General features: G+C 36.9%; 1 protein-coding gene across 2 annotated transcripts in view; it reads right to left on the bottom strand.

Annotated features, from left to right (window-relative positions):
- The window catches only part of TUSC3 (tumor suppressor candidate 3), a 131,150-nt gene that overhangs the window by 92,552 nt on the left and 21,075 nt on the right, over positions 1–17,523 (bottom strand). Inside the window, exon 1 of one of the 2 annotated variants that reach the window (XM_063335875.1) lies at positions 5,069–5,133. The exons of the other annotated variant lie outside the window; for it this stretch is intronic. The gene's annotated coding sequence lies outside the window, so the exon portion shown is untranslated. Of the gene's footprint in view, positions 1–5,068; positions 5,134–17,523 lie in introns of those variants that run through there. 2 annotated transcript variants of the gene reach the window in all.

The following is a 17,523-nucleotide window of genomic DNA, read 5'->3' as shown; positions in this document are numbered from 1 at the left end:
ATGTCATTTTTCTGTTGTTTTCTAAGGCTAGAGTCCAAAGCATCTTTGAAAACATGAAAGCAAGGTCTCTCTCTCTTTAATTATATTCACATTTGGGTACTCCCAAGCACTATTTGTGAAGTTGAACATTGATCCAAACAGTGCTACATAATCAACTGTTCCCTGTCAACTTTATTGCAAATTATTTTGTCCATCTGAATCTCTTTAAAGTAAGAGATCTATTAAAGAAAATAGCATTACAGGGTAAGCCATAAGAACCCATTAGTCCAGGATCAGGCTGCTCATATACTAAATAGTGTTGTACATACCAGAGCATGTAGTTCATGTACGTTGTATAGAATGAGAAGATGCTGCCCAGGGAGAAAGGCAAATAACTTACATAGTATGATCCTTTAAAAAAACCAACCAACCAAACAAAAACTCATCAGAATAATTTGTTGCGTGATACTTTCTGTAATCGTAAGAGAAAGGCAGGAAGAAAAGTTGTCAACATTAACTTGAATTTAGCATTTCATGGTACAATACAGGCAATCAGAATACTGACTTCAAGTCTGAACAAGAAGAAAACAGTCTGCATTTCTTATCTAGTCTGGTCGTAGGTTCAGTTTACAACTCTGGAGCTATTTCACAGGATCACAGAATGGCTGAGGCTGGAAGGGAGCTCTAGAGGTCACCTAGTCCAACCCCCTGCTCAAGCAGGGCCACCTAGAGCCAGTGGCCCAGGGCCACATCCAGACAGATTTTGAGTATTTCAAAAGAGGGAGACTCCGCAACCTCTCCAGGCAACCCTTGCCAGTGCTTGGACATCTTTACAGTGAAAAAGTGTTTCCTGATGTTCAGACAGAACCTCCTGAGTCTCAGTTTGTGCCCATTGCCTCTAGTCCTGTCCCTGGGCACCAAAGAAAAAAGCCTGGCTCTGTCTTCTTTACACTTTACCCTTCGGGTATTTATATACATTGGTAAGATCCCTCCCCAGCCTTCTTTTCTCTAGGATAAACAGTCCCAACTCTCTCAGCCCTTCCCCAGAACATTAGATGGAAAGCACGATATTTAAAGGATGCACATGACAAGATATAACTTTACTAAACAGTAGTTCCACTCTTTTTTTTTGTTCTTCATGAGCGTAAAGCAAGTTCTACTCTATAGAGCAGGTAGCATCTAGAGAAGCGGGGACTTGAAGAAGCACAGACACCAACAAAATTGCCCTTTTGTTCAAAGTGAATGCTAAGACTATTTGTTCCCTGTTTCGTGCTCAGGTAATTCAGAAATCTACATTACTGGAAAGACCCCTCCTTTCCTAGGGCTACGTACGCAGTGCTGTAGAATTAGCGTACCACCGCTCCTCTTCTCCCCGCCTTACCTGCACATTCAACTGCATATTTCTCAAATGATGAGATTTTATGTTGAAAGTTGATATAGCAATGACGATGGTAGCAACACACACAGGTAAATCACTTTAGAAATCCGAGGTTGCTTTGCCTCTGGTGGAATGCTGGCAACAAATTACAATTTGAAAGGGGACAAAAAGCCAAAAGGGCAACAAAGGTTTAGGGTATTACTGGATTTTCTCCCTGAAAATTTAAAGCACTTAAATGGCATCCAGATCTTTTTGCTCTCTGTAAACAGGGATTCTAGAAAGACATTTTACAAAGCCATCGATAGCTGAGCTCTCTTCACTGTGGAATCACCACATAGAGACTAATCCCTCAAAGCCCTGAAGTGCTGTGCTACCGCTGAAGAATTACCCAGCAATCCAGGCAGACAACCAAACTATGGGTACTGCTAAAATAGAACTTTCTTCTTCAATTTTCTAAGTTATTTCAAACACCAGGTTAAAATCCAGGCACTGTATTTTCAATCACTGAAAGTACAGAAAAGACGACTGAAGTCCTACACTGAAAACAAGTTTTATTTTTAAAAGAAGCTTATGAACTGCTCACTATGGGAACAGCATCAAGACTTCACAGCAAATTAGATGCTAAAGGAAGACTGGGAAGGGGCAGGAGCATGTCCTATTAAAAGAAAGAATGCTAAAAAGAAATTAATTCAACAAGCATTTAAAAGTTAAAATACATAGTAAATACAATAAAAATCAGAGATTCTTTGGTTCCATAAATGAGAGAAAACACACTGGAATGAAGAGGAATAAAAGGGCAGAAATTAAATTCTTATAAGTGCACTCAAGCACTCTTTGGTAATCAGAAATTTAACTGCTTGAACAGGAAAACAATGAGATCTCAATCAAAGATACTGAAATAATTTTGAAGAATCCCCTTAAGAATAATGAAAGGAATTTTTTTTTTTTTTAATTGCTCCATCAAGGAATACAACCATACTTTACCTTACTTTTTTATTATGGAACAGACAGTTAAAATGAGGGTATATAACATCAAAGAATTTTAGAGGAAGCTAAGTGACCTTTAACTAAATCAACAAATCTGCAGAGTTCTCATGAATAAGTTGCTCCAGACAAGCACAGAAAGACCAGTTAAGTTGATCTAGAGGCCACATAGAGCATCTAGTTGAAAAACATTCTGGGCATGAGCACACTCTGGCTACTTCATCTCCCAAAACTTAAAAAAACCCAAACAACAACAACAAAAAAAATCACCCAAAAAACCCCCACATAGGCAGTTGTCATGGATATGCCCTTTTGCTATTCTAAAGGACCTATTCCTTATTGGCACCTTGAGTATTAATAAGAAAGGTTACCTTCCTGATCAGCAGGCTGGGAAACTAAAAAATAGAATTCAGTTTCTCATCCGCCTCTTCACAGCAACTGAAGAGTAAGCAAATTAAAAGACTAATGGCAGAGGAAAGATGCGGTGGTGATAAGCAACAAGCACTTTCTAGCTAGTGACAAGCCCATTAGGTACTTTGCGAAATAAGTTATCTAACTATGCGCAAACTAGTCTATGTACAAATTAAGAATTTCAAATATTATAACCAAAAAGTTGCAGGCAAAATAGTTATAAGTCTTTAGAGTGGAAAAAGTTGTTATTATTATTATTATTACTAAAGACAACGAAACATCCTCTAACTACCTACCACAGATACAAGTTGCATTTCTTCCTTAAAATTCCCCATGTTCTTCATATTTAACCCATAAAGCCAAGTACCCTTAGGATTAAGTCTCCAATGTGCTAACACGGTAGAAAAGCAATAAACGCTATGTAAATTATCATTACTACTCTCAGTACAGAAAAATGATAGCTCTTACATCTGCTGAATCTGGAGTTATCAGGATTAAAAATAACTGCGGGTTTTCCACAAAAAATACTAGATTGAATACTAGATGAAAATGCCAATTTCAAGACCTAAACAAGTCAAGAAATACTAAGCTTCAATTCTGTAATATATCCAGTACAGACCGCTGATTATTCTGCTTTTAAAGTTAAGGAAAACAGAAATAATACTTGTGCTTTTGAAGCGTAGGGTGTTTAAAGATAGAGAAGAAAGGGAAAGAAAAAAAAAAAATTGTCAATTTGGTTTTTGTGGTTGATTTTAAGGAGTTTGTTGACACCGAATAACGAAAAATATAAAAAGAGAAAGGAAGCATAACTATAAAAGTTGACGTTCCGCAGACTTAGCCTAGAGATTTGCTTTCAAAGCAATTAGAAGGATAATTCTGTGAAGCACTTTCCCTAATTTTTTTTTTTTTTTTTCAGCTGAGGAAGAGACATGACTGTTCCTGTTTACCTAAACGCACTAAGATATATTCTGAAGTCCTCTGTAGATCCCAAGACCATCACTGTAAGGACATAACAGAGGCTGCACCAGCTCAGGCCAAAAGTCAGCCTAGTCCACATCCCATCGCAGACTCCTACAAAACACTGCGGGAACTGAGCAAACGTATTGTATATCCTAACATGCATTCTCCCAGCCCTCACCGTTTGCATCTCGGGGACATCCTCAGATAGAAAACGCTATCTTTGTATTTAAAATAACTCCACAAAGGATAAACACTGAAAAATTACTGAAGTCAAAGGCTGCATTATCTTTAAAGAACACATCCATTCGTATGTGAATAAAATCCATGCAGCTTCCTCTCTTGGTTAGCAGCTACCTGAAAGGATTCACTACAGATAATTCAACTTATTATCTCACATTTAAACGTTCTAGTTTCGAAATCTGCATTCGTTAATGTCAATATTAGCCCACCAGTCAACCATGCCACTTTCCAGCATCCCATTTCAACTCCCATTAAACCTAGGTTTTAAAACCAGTGCGGGGGAGGGGGCGGGGGGAGTAAATGCACCTCAGAAGCCTTATTTTATAGCCAGAGGAATGTGCAGAAACAGTTTCCCTACCAAAAGGTTGCCTTTATGAGTGAGATGGTCTTTAGTACTGCACCTTCTCCCACGCCACTTCCCTGGGTTCCCCACAGACGTTACTTCATTCACCATGATAATGAACTAGCAAAGCCAGCTACCCAATAGATCCAGACAGAAAGTGAACACAAACCGTTTTAGTTAAAATACAGGCTACATTGCCATTATTATTTTTTAAAATAGCACAACGGTCTAAGCTAGAACAGTCATACCTTCCTATTGGAAGGAAAATGGAAGCAGCAGCTGACCAAAAAAAGCACAGAACAGTTCTGATCTATTCATTTGTCAATTTAACTCATTTACAATTACATAAACCCATTTACAAAAAGGACCTAAGAGGCAAAGTAAGTAACTACTCAGAGACCAAGTGAGAAAAAAAAAATAAAAAATCTTTGATAAGCTTACTCTACTTTAGGAAGCAGGAGGGGAGCAGGAGGGTGATAGTTTTGATAGATTAACAATAATTGCTATTGAGAGGAAGATTAGAGAGACCTAAACACAATTATAAGATCTGATAAATAAATGCAAAGCTCATCAATATGTTTAGCAACAAAATTGGTGAATATTCATTGAACACGCAAGAACAAACAATAAATCACCTCATTACAAGGAAAAATGCCAATCAGGAACATTCACATTGCTTGCACCACTTTAGATACAGTCAATTAGGGAGATTTTCATCATTGAAACTTATTAAACGGTCTTAAGAAGTCCGAGAGAAAGTAGATACTGCTTACCAGCTCATTACAATTTTAGTCTGGCACAATTTATACTCCATGTGGTTCAATGGAATCAAGGTTTCATATTGCATGAACTGGACACTAAAAAATAAAAAATAAATATCTTTTCTACAGAACTGTACTATTCATTGTGACAAAATTTCCTTCCCCCTTTTCGGGACGAGTGCGGGAAGATCAATATTAGCATTATGTATGTGCATATCCCTAAATAAAATTATCAACTTACAAAATTTTTTTTCCCCTCTATATTTAGAGGAAAACAATTACGGAAAAAACTCTCATTCCGACAATTCTAGAGATGAAATGTAAAGTAATAGGAACTACATTGAGATTTAATAAATCCACTGCAGACACTTCAACTCCTCCCCACACATTTTCAGCGAAATAATACATCAGTGACCACAGGGAGGAGAAAGCATCACCAGAAATTAGATGCAATTATTGTCCTAATCCCTGCAGACACGAAGACCGAGAATACACTTTATCTCCATTTGACAGAAACCTATCCTTTTACAAGAACACCACACGATTTGCTATAAAATTTTAGGTCTGAATCACATTTGAAAATAAGTACATGAGGCATTACTTTCTAATTTACTTTCCTGGTACATAAGTACTTATCTCCCACTCCAAGAATGTAGTTCAGCTGAATTGAATTTACTCTGCAAAATAATATAATTCTAATAAGGAAAACATTTATAAATGTATAAAATTATGAAATGTATGTACGACAATAAATATAAAAATTAAAAATAACGTAGTTAAATATTCTGCACTATATATACACACGGACTTGCATATGCAGGACTGAAACTGGATGAATATTAATCAACCATACAAATGGGTTTCTTTATACACACAATCCAAACAGCATTCGGACTTGACTGAAATCATCTGATTGCCTGACACATTGTTAGTTTGGCTCATTGGTTTCGGACAAATATCCAATAATTTAATGTTTTGTGGTAGAAGGTGAGAAGAGACGCTTAATGTTTTTCTGAAAAAAATACTGCCTTGCCAAAAATCTATGCACGCATATGGTTCAAAGGCAAGTAAAAGTATAGAAATGCAAGTATTTAAAGTCCCATAAAACAGAACAGTCAGGGCTTGTGGGCCAGATGGCTTTTTACCAGCTCTCTGTAAGAGGGGCTGGGGAGAAGTGATCTGTAGTGTGACAAAGTCCCTTTGCACATACACAGGTCTGTCTTCAGGATAAGTTATCAGAATCTGTAACACTAAAATAAAACTTCATATTTATACAAAAACAAATATCCTGTTTGAGGCATGTAACAGTTCCCACTTAAAAAAAACACAGTTAACACAAGAGGAAAATTTACTCTCCTGCTACTTCTAAATGGCATTTAAACAGATTGGCAGGAAGTAACAAGATGCAAATAAAGCAGTGTTCAGACAATTAAAACTGCAAACTTAAACGAACACAAGAAATTTCAAGAAAGGGTATATTTTAAAAACATTAAAGCAAAAAGCTATGTACCAGAGGCAAGCCAATGCTTTCATGGAGGCTGGGGGTTTTAAAGGATAGTTGTGCCACAGAAAAGTCAGTTCCTGAATCAACTGTAGAAAACTCTCAGAGCCAAACTCCATTACCTGCTGCTCTTTCCTCATAGTCCATACTACCATTAACAACTCCTTTTTCTCTTCTCCCCTTTTCCATCACTCATTGACATGAAAATACACAGTTTTCCGATAGAAATGAATGAGAAGAGAGAGAGGAAAGGACCACCGACACTGCCGCCAGCAGCTCGGGCCACCAGAATTGCAAGTGGAGCTCAGAGAATGGAAAAGAAAGATTCAGAAAGCCATGGAAATTCGTCTTCTAGGAAGAGGAGATATGGAAGATCTCCAGAAGATATTCTGAAAGTAACACAGGACCAACAACAACAGAGGGAGGAAAGACAACGTGGAAAATGATCGAGAGCATATTAGCATAAAGGATGCAAGCTTCTGCCATACCCACAGCATATGGTTGAATAGTATACTCTAATATGTGCTATAAAGCTTAAAGAAGTCAAAAGTTACATTCAAGGCCTTAAACAAAAGCCTGTAAGAATCCGTGGCAGCTGTATTGAACTCACAATCAAACATACCTTTTAAACTGCAGAACAATGTATTTCTTCTCTAATATTACAATGATAAAGATGTTGAAGACCAGATTATGTTATCCAGGATACAAGCATAACAGTGTTGATTTCATTATGCTCTTAATTATTTTTGTGCAAGGAATTATTATTTAAGTATTGTTATTATTTATATAATCAGAGCACTAAGAAATCCTAGTCAAGGAGCAGAATTTAATTGTGAAAAGTACTAAAGCAGCACGTAACAAGGACAGTTCTTGTTCCCAAGAGTTTGGAATCTACAAATCAAAGACGACAAAGCAGATCTCCTTTGCTTACTTACGTATGTCTGCACACAGAACACAAGACACCAACGAAGACCATGGGTTAACATAGTCCACAGTTACTTCACCACATTTATTGTCTAACCACTGTCAAGGTTCTAAAACCTCGTCAGCAAAACAGACTTAAAGAGGGATTTAAAAGAACAGGAGTCTTTTGCAATGCTTTGTGAGGCGCTGTTTCAATAGGAAAATATTAATAAGTTTCATTCAGAGATACTTGTTTTTAAGATTTAAATGACTGGACAACAAAAAAAGGTGCTGCAGAATAATGAAGAGTAGGAAGTTGATAAAAAAAATTTGCTTAAGCACAAAGTGAGTGAAGTAAAATATCTTCTGTAACTTTTGTTTACTATTCGTATTTGCAGAAGTAAATGGTATGTCATTTGTCACAAAAACTGAAGGACCAGAGCTACAATACAAACAGAAGACAGATGCAGTAAGTAAAATGCTGTCATTTTTTGTAAGTTTTCAAAGCAGCCCTTGCTTTAATATTCATTAACTGTAGAGACCCTTTATTTTATCCCTGAAGCCCTAATTATCGTGTACCCACACTGTCATCTACATTTTTTTTGCAAGACTGCATCCTCTCCCTTTTTAGAAAAATTAATTAAATCTTTAATAAGCCAGTATAAATGTAAAGGATGTGGAACACAAAATATCACCTTATGCATATTTATTAAATTTCTGCAAACCCTAAAGCATTTCTCCCCAGATTAATGGTATGGAAAAAATCGATTTCAGTTTACCTGCCAATTTCTTTTCTTGTAATAATTCCATCTGTTAGCTCTCATGACAGGGACCTTACTGCTAAATACTGTCTGGATATAGTCTCCAGAACTTGGTATCATCCCTACAGCCTAAACCACAGCTGATCACTTCCTCGGGTAATTGATTAAAATAATGCCGTTCTAATCATTGTGTGAAATTAAGCGTGAAATCTACCCAACCTGCAGCAAGTGGACAGCCTTGTTTACAGATTCTTGCTCAAACACTGGCATATAAAGTAGTCTAAGATCATCGAGGAAGTTATCAATGACATTCAAGTGGTGGTACCACAATACAGATAGGAGATTTTGTACATGGTGATAGTATAAACACAATTTCTAAAACTACTTATTCCAGATTATTCATTAGACCTCTTTTGACAAGCAGAGATGGTAAGATAGATACGACAGATCACTGAACTGGATATTAATGGCTGCATGTATGTCCTAACAGCAAGTGTTCCTTTCATATAATACTAGCATATTCAAGTCTTACAGGGGATGGAGGAGTAGGGAAGAGGAGAGAGGACAAAACAATATTGAAATATTCTAAAGAAGTGAAAAACTGCACTAGTTTTGGAGAAATTACATTAACTGAAAAAAAAAAAAAAGAAGAAAAATTATCTTAATTCCAACTCTGAGGCTTGTGATGAAAATCCTCTAAATGAATTGATTGATTAGACATCAGCGCAGTGTTGATTTCCTCAAGTTGTGGAAAATTCAACAGCTATGAAAGCATGACTTGCATTATTCATACGGTCTGACACTGAGATCTACAAACGGCATTTAGAATGTCAGCACGTAATTTCAGTGCCGAGTACTCTGATAAAAACATTCAGTTACTATTCTAACAAACAGCATCCAACCAACTTTCCAATGCCCCAAACCCAATGATGAACAAGAGGGCAGTATATGTGGTTTGTCACTGCAATGCAGTTATGCTTTGTTGATGCAAGTACGTGGCATACAGAAGGACGACACAGCATACAAAGTGAACCGCAAAACAAAAATCGGTTACAGAAATCGTGTTGGTTATAGGTACTCTTCATAGCTTAAGCCAAAAATAAGTGTTGCAATCACTAAATCTAACAGACAAAAAATACAAAATAAATTAAATCCCCAAGTAAATTAACCAGAAGTTAATGAAGTATCTTACAATACAAAGTCTGCACATAATCTCTTACTCCACTTTGCCTAGGCTTCAGCTTTCACCTGTCAAACCAAATAGAGTTTTCTGATAGATGAGAGACATCTTTCTGAACAGATCTTTCTTCATATAAGTAGTTTTAGATTGTGGTCAAGGCCATCCTTAACGTTTCAGTTCAGCCAAGGACTGAATTAAAGCCTTTTGCTTCCAGGTAGATTACAAACATTTGTTGTAATTCTTTCCTAAATACTTCATTATTTGTCAAGCATGTTCTTCAGCACTGATATCAAAACTGGCTATAACACGTTATCAATGGGCTCACCCACACCAGTACTATGTGCATCTGCAGTAATGTCATCAGCTAATTATTTCCCCAATTGTCAATTCAGAAATCACACTCGCCCTCTCCACCACAGCTTAGAATTGGCATTCGCTTTCCAATGGCTCTTATTATTCCCCCCACTCCATGGCAACAGTATTCCAGGGTCATCTGGTGAAAGTGACCTTCATACCTCCCAGTCACACCGAGCAATCAGACGGGTGAGTTCAACATACTGAACTAGTACCCCATTAGTTTTTAATCACAGGAAATAACCCATGTCACGTACAAACCTACTCATCTCTCTCCATATGACTGATGGAAGATGACCAATACATTAGACTGAAAAAAGACTTCTAGAATTGTCTCATTCAAAACAGTCACATGAAATTAGCATTTCTCATTCTTAGCTACTTCAAGATCTAATGCCTCGGGGAGCCTACCACTCACCACAGCACCATCCCTTCTATCAAGAGGTACTGTAGATTCAATTACAGTGCTTTTTGAAAAGCGTATGTTCTTGATACTTATTTTTCTACAGTTTTAACCACGAGTGTCATGAACTTTGAGTTGGACCTTCTCATTTGCACTATTCTTCAGGTTTCATTTGATCTGTTGTCATGGTGAAGATTTTACACATGGAATGCTATTTTCTGTTCTATATCTCAGATAGTCTGCAACTTTCCTCTGTAGGTGTAAGACCTATTCCATATGGGTTTTCTTCTACTCCAAGTTTTCATCTTTAATAAAAATAAAATATAAAGAGCTACTTCTTCAAAATAATGAAAGTTCATTTCTGTTACTAAGGCAGGTTCAGGAGTTAAATTATGATTTGGGAACCAGGACAAGATTCTCCCATTCGAAACATAAAACCATATTTTGTGTTGTTAATGTAATCTACTGTTATATGATCACGGTTTTAGTTCAAGTTTTCAAGAAAAACTGCTACTATACTTCAAAAGCAGTGAAGTTTTGTACTGGGTTGATCTCCATCACAAGTTTATTCCACATTCAAAGGGCTACCACTTAAAGTACTATGTCATGCACTCACACAGGCCATCCCAAACACTAAAATGAACTGTCACTTTTTTAAAGTACAGAAATTTTGGCATGCAATAAATAAAGGCAAAACAAAGATCATCTTGCTGCTTGTTCAAGGAAGTGTTTTGTGTTTTTTTTAAATAAACCTTCAGAACAAATGGCAGGTGATTACCTTGCAAGTGACATCTCTTTACCAACTGATCATATTAAGCTTAAATGTTTTTCCTCCATATATTTAAATCGCTCTTATCAGGGACTTTCTGCTACAGTTCATTCATGGTAACCTATTACAGTATGCAGTCATGCACTTAACAGCTTTTGGACAAAACTCAGAAAACAGTAACATTTCTCCAAAAATGTTTTTTCCTGGAAATTAGGTCCAGGTAGATTGTGGAATTCACACTTGTTTACATTTTGGACCTTTAAGAACTACTACATACATGTTGTCACGGTGGAGCTACACCGATCCAACGCACATATCCATCGCATATCTGTTCAGTACGGAATTCCTAATGAATAACTTTACTGTGGTACTGCATCTAAAAAGTACACTTTTACAGAGTTATAAAAATGTGAAATTAAAATGTCCTCTTCTCAGTTTACAAGCAAATGAAAAGTCCATGTAAAATTAAGAACTGTATTGCAGATAATCTGTTCAGGGAATGCAGTCATTAGGATTTTCATCATTAGAGCACATGTGCTAATTAGGTTTAAATCAACTGTTGGAGTGCTAATGTTCTGATGGATACAAACTGCAGTGTTCTACATAGACATACAGTTCACAGGACTACAAATTATCAAATATTATATCCTGTCTCCTTGTATTCTTATTATCTCTGATTATTTTTCTCCCATAGCCACAGTAATTCAGGACCATCTCACAAATGTCTTTAAAAAGATGCATAAGAGCCATGCAAGCAGAAATGGTCGATTTTGAAACAATAAAAATAAGCATAAGTTTAGAATTATGGTCTTTAAGGTGTTATGCTTCATACATAGTCCCAAAATCTGTATTATCTAACTAGTCAAAATAATTTTTTTAAAAATCTCATACTTGCTACAGGAAATCTTGAACTTAGAGAAGCAGAACTCAGAGGAGTAGTTGATAGGCCAGATGATTGTGCTGCCCATCAGAAGAACTTGGACAGGCTGGAGAAATGGGCTGACAGAAATCTCACATTCAACAATGGGAAATGCACACTTCTAAATAAATCTGGTGAGGAAAAACCCATGCATGAGCACACCCTAGGGGTCTGCACACCACCGGCTGGAAAGAAAAGGATTTGGAGATCCTAGTGAACAACAAATTGAACACTAAGCCAGCAACGAGCTCTTGTGGCAAAGCGGCACCCTGGCCTGCAGTAGGAACAGCATCATGAGCAGGCTGAGGGATGCCATTACTCCTTCTTCAAAAGTCAATATATCAGTATTTAATATAGCAGCATATATTATTCTTTTCAACTGCATAAAATTTTTATTCAGTTATTCTCATTAAAACTTTTTGTAGTAAGTAATGACTTTCATTTAAGTTGTGAGAAGAATTAATTTTAGTCATCTAGTTGCAATGTTGAAAAATAAGACCTATCTTATCTTTAATACTTCTAAAAAAAAAATATCTTCCTCTTTGCATAAAGTACCCGTTATTGAAAATGAGTATAAGTAGCTCAATCTTTCCTTAAGAACCAAGATTATCCTATTTATTATATAATCATGGTTAAAAATGTGGTAGGAAGGGATCTCCACAGGTCATCCTTTTTAACCTCCTCCTCAAATCACGGCTAAATCATAGCCATCTCCAGGTGCTACACTGGGTTGCTGAGGGCCTTGTCCTCCAAGGCCAGAGGCTCCAAGGACGGAGATTCTGCACCCTCTCTGGGCACCCTCTTCATTTTGAATATTGGGGGGTTTTCCCCCCCTCAATATCCAGTGAAAATTGCCTTCTTGCTGCATCTTGTGGGCCTCACCGCTTGTCCTTTCACTATGCAAAATACTAGATTACAGATAACATGTCCATACCTCATGTTTCATGGGAAAAAGTTAAGAAAAAAAAAAACCAGCTCTAACCTTTAACCAATTCAGAAACTGCATAACTTGCAGAAGGACCGTTGTCCACAAGAGGGATGAGTCTCTACTCAGAGCATGTAGGGTATAAAACTTACACCATCTGAAAAACTGGCGAAGTGTGACATGCCATATCAGCTATCTGTACATCAGTGCATTGCATAGAAAGAACCAACCATATCTTTATTGCAACAGTAAAATGCAGTCCAGTTTTGCAACCTTCAATCTTTTTCAAGACAAAAGGGTAGTGCCCACCTCAAAGGCCAATCCCAGCTCAATCTTACTTATTTGCTCTCAGTCACAGAAAGCTGAAAGACTTTGTTCACAGTTTAAGAACGTCATCAATAAAAGGTCCAAATATCAACTGAATTATCCCAAAAGAAGTATGCCCTTCAGCAAGAGAATGGGCTATTTCACATCTTAAGTAGAAGCCAATATTTTGGTAGAGTCTTGGTGCAGTGTAGAGTGGGAAAATGAGAACCTCACTATTAACAATGCTAACCCTCTCTGAATAATATATTTTTTGTGAAGAATATATTTCCATGCAACACTGATTAAGACACAAAAGCAAGTATTCTGAAGATGTGAACAAACGTCGACAGAGGTGCTAAAGTCATCATTGCAATCAAATTTGTGCATGCTAAAATGTAAGTTTGAGTCTAGACTGATTTGGCAGTTTCACTTCATTCAGTACTCAAGGCTAAAAGAGAGAAAGAAAAAAAAAATCTACTGCCTGCCACAACAGGTTCTTGTAAAAGAAAAAAATTAGCTATGGAGCAAGCTGGCTGTAAGGTGTTTTGAACAGTAACTCTATTAAGTAAATTCAGAGCGATGTCTAATGGACAATCCTACCCTAGAGGGTAGGAGAAAAGCAAAGCACTCACTTTCTTTGACACCAAAATACTTGGCAAAGAGTAGTAAAATGACAAGGCGTAAGCCATAAGACTTGCCTGAGCTCCTCAGCCAAATTTGTCAGATTAGAAATTCAGTTTCTTTGTGTTTGCATATGAATGAACATAAAAACTAAACAAACTATTTCATGCATGGCTTTACCAATCTCTGGATTAAGAACACCACATTCCTGCAACCAAAGGCACACAACAGCAAAATTTACGTCTGGTAAGACACTCTCAGTTTGGGGCCAGGTCAATCTTCTCCAGATACAGTTATAACTACAGAGCTAGGTTCCTTAAGAGCCTCATTCTGTAAAGCACAGAAAGAGAGGTGCAAGACCTAGGATTGCTGAATTAATCGTGACCAAGCATTCCTTAGAGACAGATCCATTAGCAGAAAACTTTAGACTCAAGAAAAGTACAGTTGAAAACAGCTGAAAGGTGTGAGATTATGGGCTGCTGAGGGGGTAATGCTTCCCCTCCCTAGGCATCCATTTGCAGATGCTTTTGAGGAAATAAATAAATAAATATCAGGAATAGGTGATCTCAGCCTGAATGAGTTAAGCCATTCTTACCCATCTTATATCGAGATCCTAGCTGATTTGATGTTATAAAATATTCAAAGCACAAGGTAGTTTTTCACCGCTGCTCAGGAAGGAAGTAAAAAAAAAAAAGATTTCTTATGATTATCACAATATGGAGCACGGTTTGCTGTTCTGGAAAGAGATATCATCTGAACCATTTTCACTCAAAAGACCACAGCAACAGGACAAAAATCACTTCCATGAGGGCTCCTGTCAATAAATGGATAACACGAGAGGCAACTATTAGAGCTTAATGAATGAGAATCATCCCTTTTATAGATTAGCGCTGAGAGTGATCATGATGAGATCAGAATCCATTACTAGCCTTGTGCATACCAGGGAATTGCAATGAGGGCTGGAGAGGAAAAAGTATCTAACAGAGATCACGTTTGCTTTGATAGCACTTCACTCCATGTCATCCCAGTTATTTTTCTTCTCCAAGTGTAGCAAACAACAAAAAAAAAGTTTATAGAGATAATTCATGCAGCCTACTTGGAATTTTCAGGGAAGAAATACAAACTCAAGACCTGTGACTCACAATGAAGACCTTCGAGCCAAACCCAAGGAACCTAATAAATCTCAAAGACAAAAGGGGGTCACAGAGAAAGAGAATTGTGAATCTCTGAGAACTTTTTCACTTTATGTCATGATTAGAAAAGCCAGGTCCAACGGAATTAATAAAAAATTTTATTTTTCAGATTAACAATCTGTGTCAAGTATCTGTAAAGCTAAAAGTCCTTTAGTATCTTACAGTTAGAAATAGTAATAGTGGTACTTGAAGAATTTATCCTTGTTCTCACTTTGCAATGATTGGAAACACCAGGAGAGCACATGACACTTAAGTATATGCTCACAATCAGACCAATATTACTAGGAGTTTTCACAGAGAAAACCTGAATCACACTAGATAGAAATACTGAAATTTTGCTTTCTAGTTGCTTTCCGCAGTGCAAGCCGCCAGCTAGCTTCCTAAGACAATGTTTTGATCAACCTAGAAGCAAATGGATGTTTTGATTTTAGGGAAAGTTGACTTCTTAAAGAAAGAAAGAAAACTTAAGTTTCTGTCTTCACTTGTAAGGGTATAGACTTTGAAGAAAAGCTGATGTGAGGCAGAAACAAATAACTGAAGTAAGAACCAATGCAACATTCAGTGTGAACTCAGCAATGGGGAGGAACTCAAATAGCGGCTGACACCCGCTGACAGAAACCAGGAGGAAGGATGACCTAACCTTTCTTGAATGCTGTAAACTGAGCCTATTTGGGTCCTGACTGACAGGATATATTTGCATAAATACCAGCACTAATGCGCACATGGTCTCTGGTTTTAGAATAGACCATACAAATGAGAGAAAAGAGGAGATGAGTACCAAATAATGAACTCAAACCCTTGATTCCTTTCCACATTTGCCTCCAGCTACCATAATGATTACGGACATGCCCTCCTCCCCCACCCCAAACAAATCCAGAGGGATGACACTGAGATTCTGGGGGAAAGAAAAAAAAAAATTCCAAACAATACGGATCTCTTCAGATACATCAAAGTTTGACTCATCCCACCTTGTTATTTCATTTAGTTCTCTCCTTAAAGGAGAGCAAAATGTGACAATCTTAGAACAACAGATATAAAACAGATCGTGGGAACAACTTTTAAAATCCATCTGTACATACCAAGAAAAGGAGAATATCAAAAAGAAAATGAAAAAAGAAAAGAGAACAAAATTCTTGAGAAAACATTCAAAATGTTTCAGAAAAACATGGGAAAGATGAAACCAAAGGCTAAAAAGAAAATATCTAGTTAATCACAAAAATGTGATGAAAAACATATGAAGGAAAAACATCAATGGAGAAAAAAGTAGAACTGTTGTGAGTTACAAGAAGAAGAAATAAAATGGAAAAAAAAATAATGCACTCTAACACTGAAGGGAAAAGAAATACAACATAACACAGGAAGTGAATGGAGCCAGTCTGAAATTTGACTTTGAACAGACCTAGAGAACAATTTTTGGCAGAAAATACACAAGTAACTTTCCCTAGGGCAGCCACAAACGTTCCAGGATGGAATTTGTTGAACAGGCATCAAATGTCCGTCAAATATGAGAATTTTCCATTTCTAGAGAAAACAAAAAAACTAACAACAAAAACCTAAAAGTAAGAGGAACTAAATGGTAAGAAGCAATTCAGACACACAAAAAACCCCAAAACAGTTGGGATACAGGAAGGCAATAAGTAGACTTTCTGGTTAAGCAGAATATGAACGTAGTCACAGGAAGGAAAAAAAAAAGTAACTTTGTGATGACTTGAGACTGCAGCTGGTGACTCTGCATTTCATAAAAACTCAGGGGGTTTGGAGGACAAGTCATACCGTGAAAAACAAAAGAAAAAACAGGTGAAAAAAGACAATGGAAAACTGTACTGGAAGAGTTGAAAGTTAGTTCTAGAAATGTGAAAAATCTGCAAAATCCCTATCAGAGGAAACATGAGGTTATTACAGACTGACCTACTATTATGCTTTTTCTTTATTTACAGGTTTTATATACAAATATCAAAGGACAACATGGATACTACACTGCTCCAAGAGAATTACACAGAAAGCGTAACAAGAACAAAAGGAAGATACTCAATAAAAACAGTCCAAATAATGAAAAGATGAATCATTTTCTGATCTGAAGTCATTTAAAGCCAACACAACAAGCAACAGCTGTTACAGAATAATTGCCTTCCCTACCATAAATTTAGGAAAGAATTTATTCTGAGTACACAGGGGAATTTCAAGGAGAAATGATAGGTCAGGATGACTACCAGATACATGAAGAAGAGTATCTGCTGAGATGGCAAATGTATTAAAAGATCTAAATATTATCTAGAGGATGAAGTAACCTGAACTTGGAAATGCCATGCTGTATCACAGAAACGTATCTAAGATGCACTCATTACATACCTCCAGTTCCACTTAAACCAAGTTATTTTAGTTACCACAGGAGTAACCTACTGATTGGACTATTCCTTAATTAGTTTATTAAGAATAAGTATCCAATAATTGAGACTATGCAAGGACACGCAGCAAGTAAGAAAATCAGACAAAAAAAAAAACCAAAACCCCACACCCATTTTATGCCAGCTTCCTTGCGAATCCTCACTAGAAAGTGTGACCTTTTGCTGTCTGTTTGTATGGTGCCATTAAAAATAAGGCAGACCTCTCCCCATCAAACCCGTAGTGTTAT

The sequence above is a fragment of the Chroicocephalus ridibundus genome, chromosome 5 (assembly GCF_963924245.1).
Source record: "Chroicocephalus ridibundus chromosome 5, bChrRid1.1, whole genome shotgun sequence".
NCBI lineage: Eukaryota > Metazoa > Chordata > Aves > Charadriiformes > Laridae > Chroicocephalus > Chroicocephalus ridibundus.
This window is presented reverse-complemented; position numbering and strand designations above follow the sequence as displayed.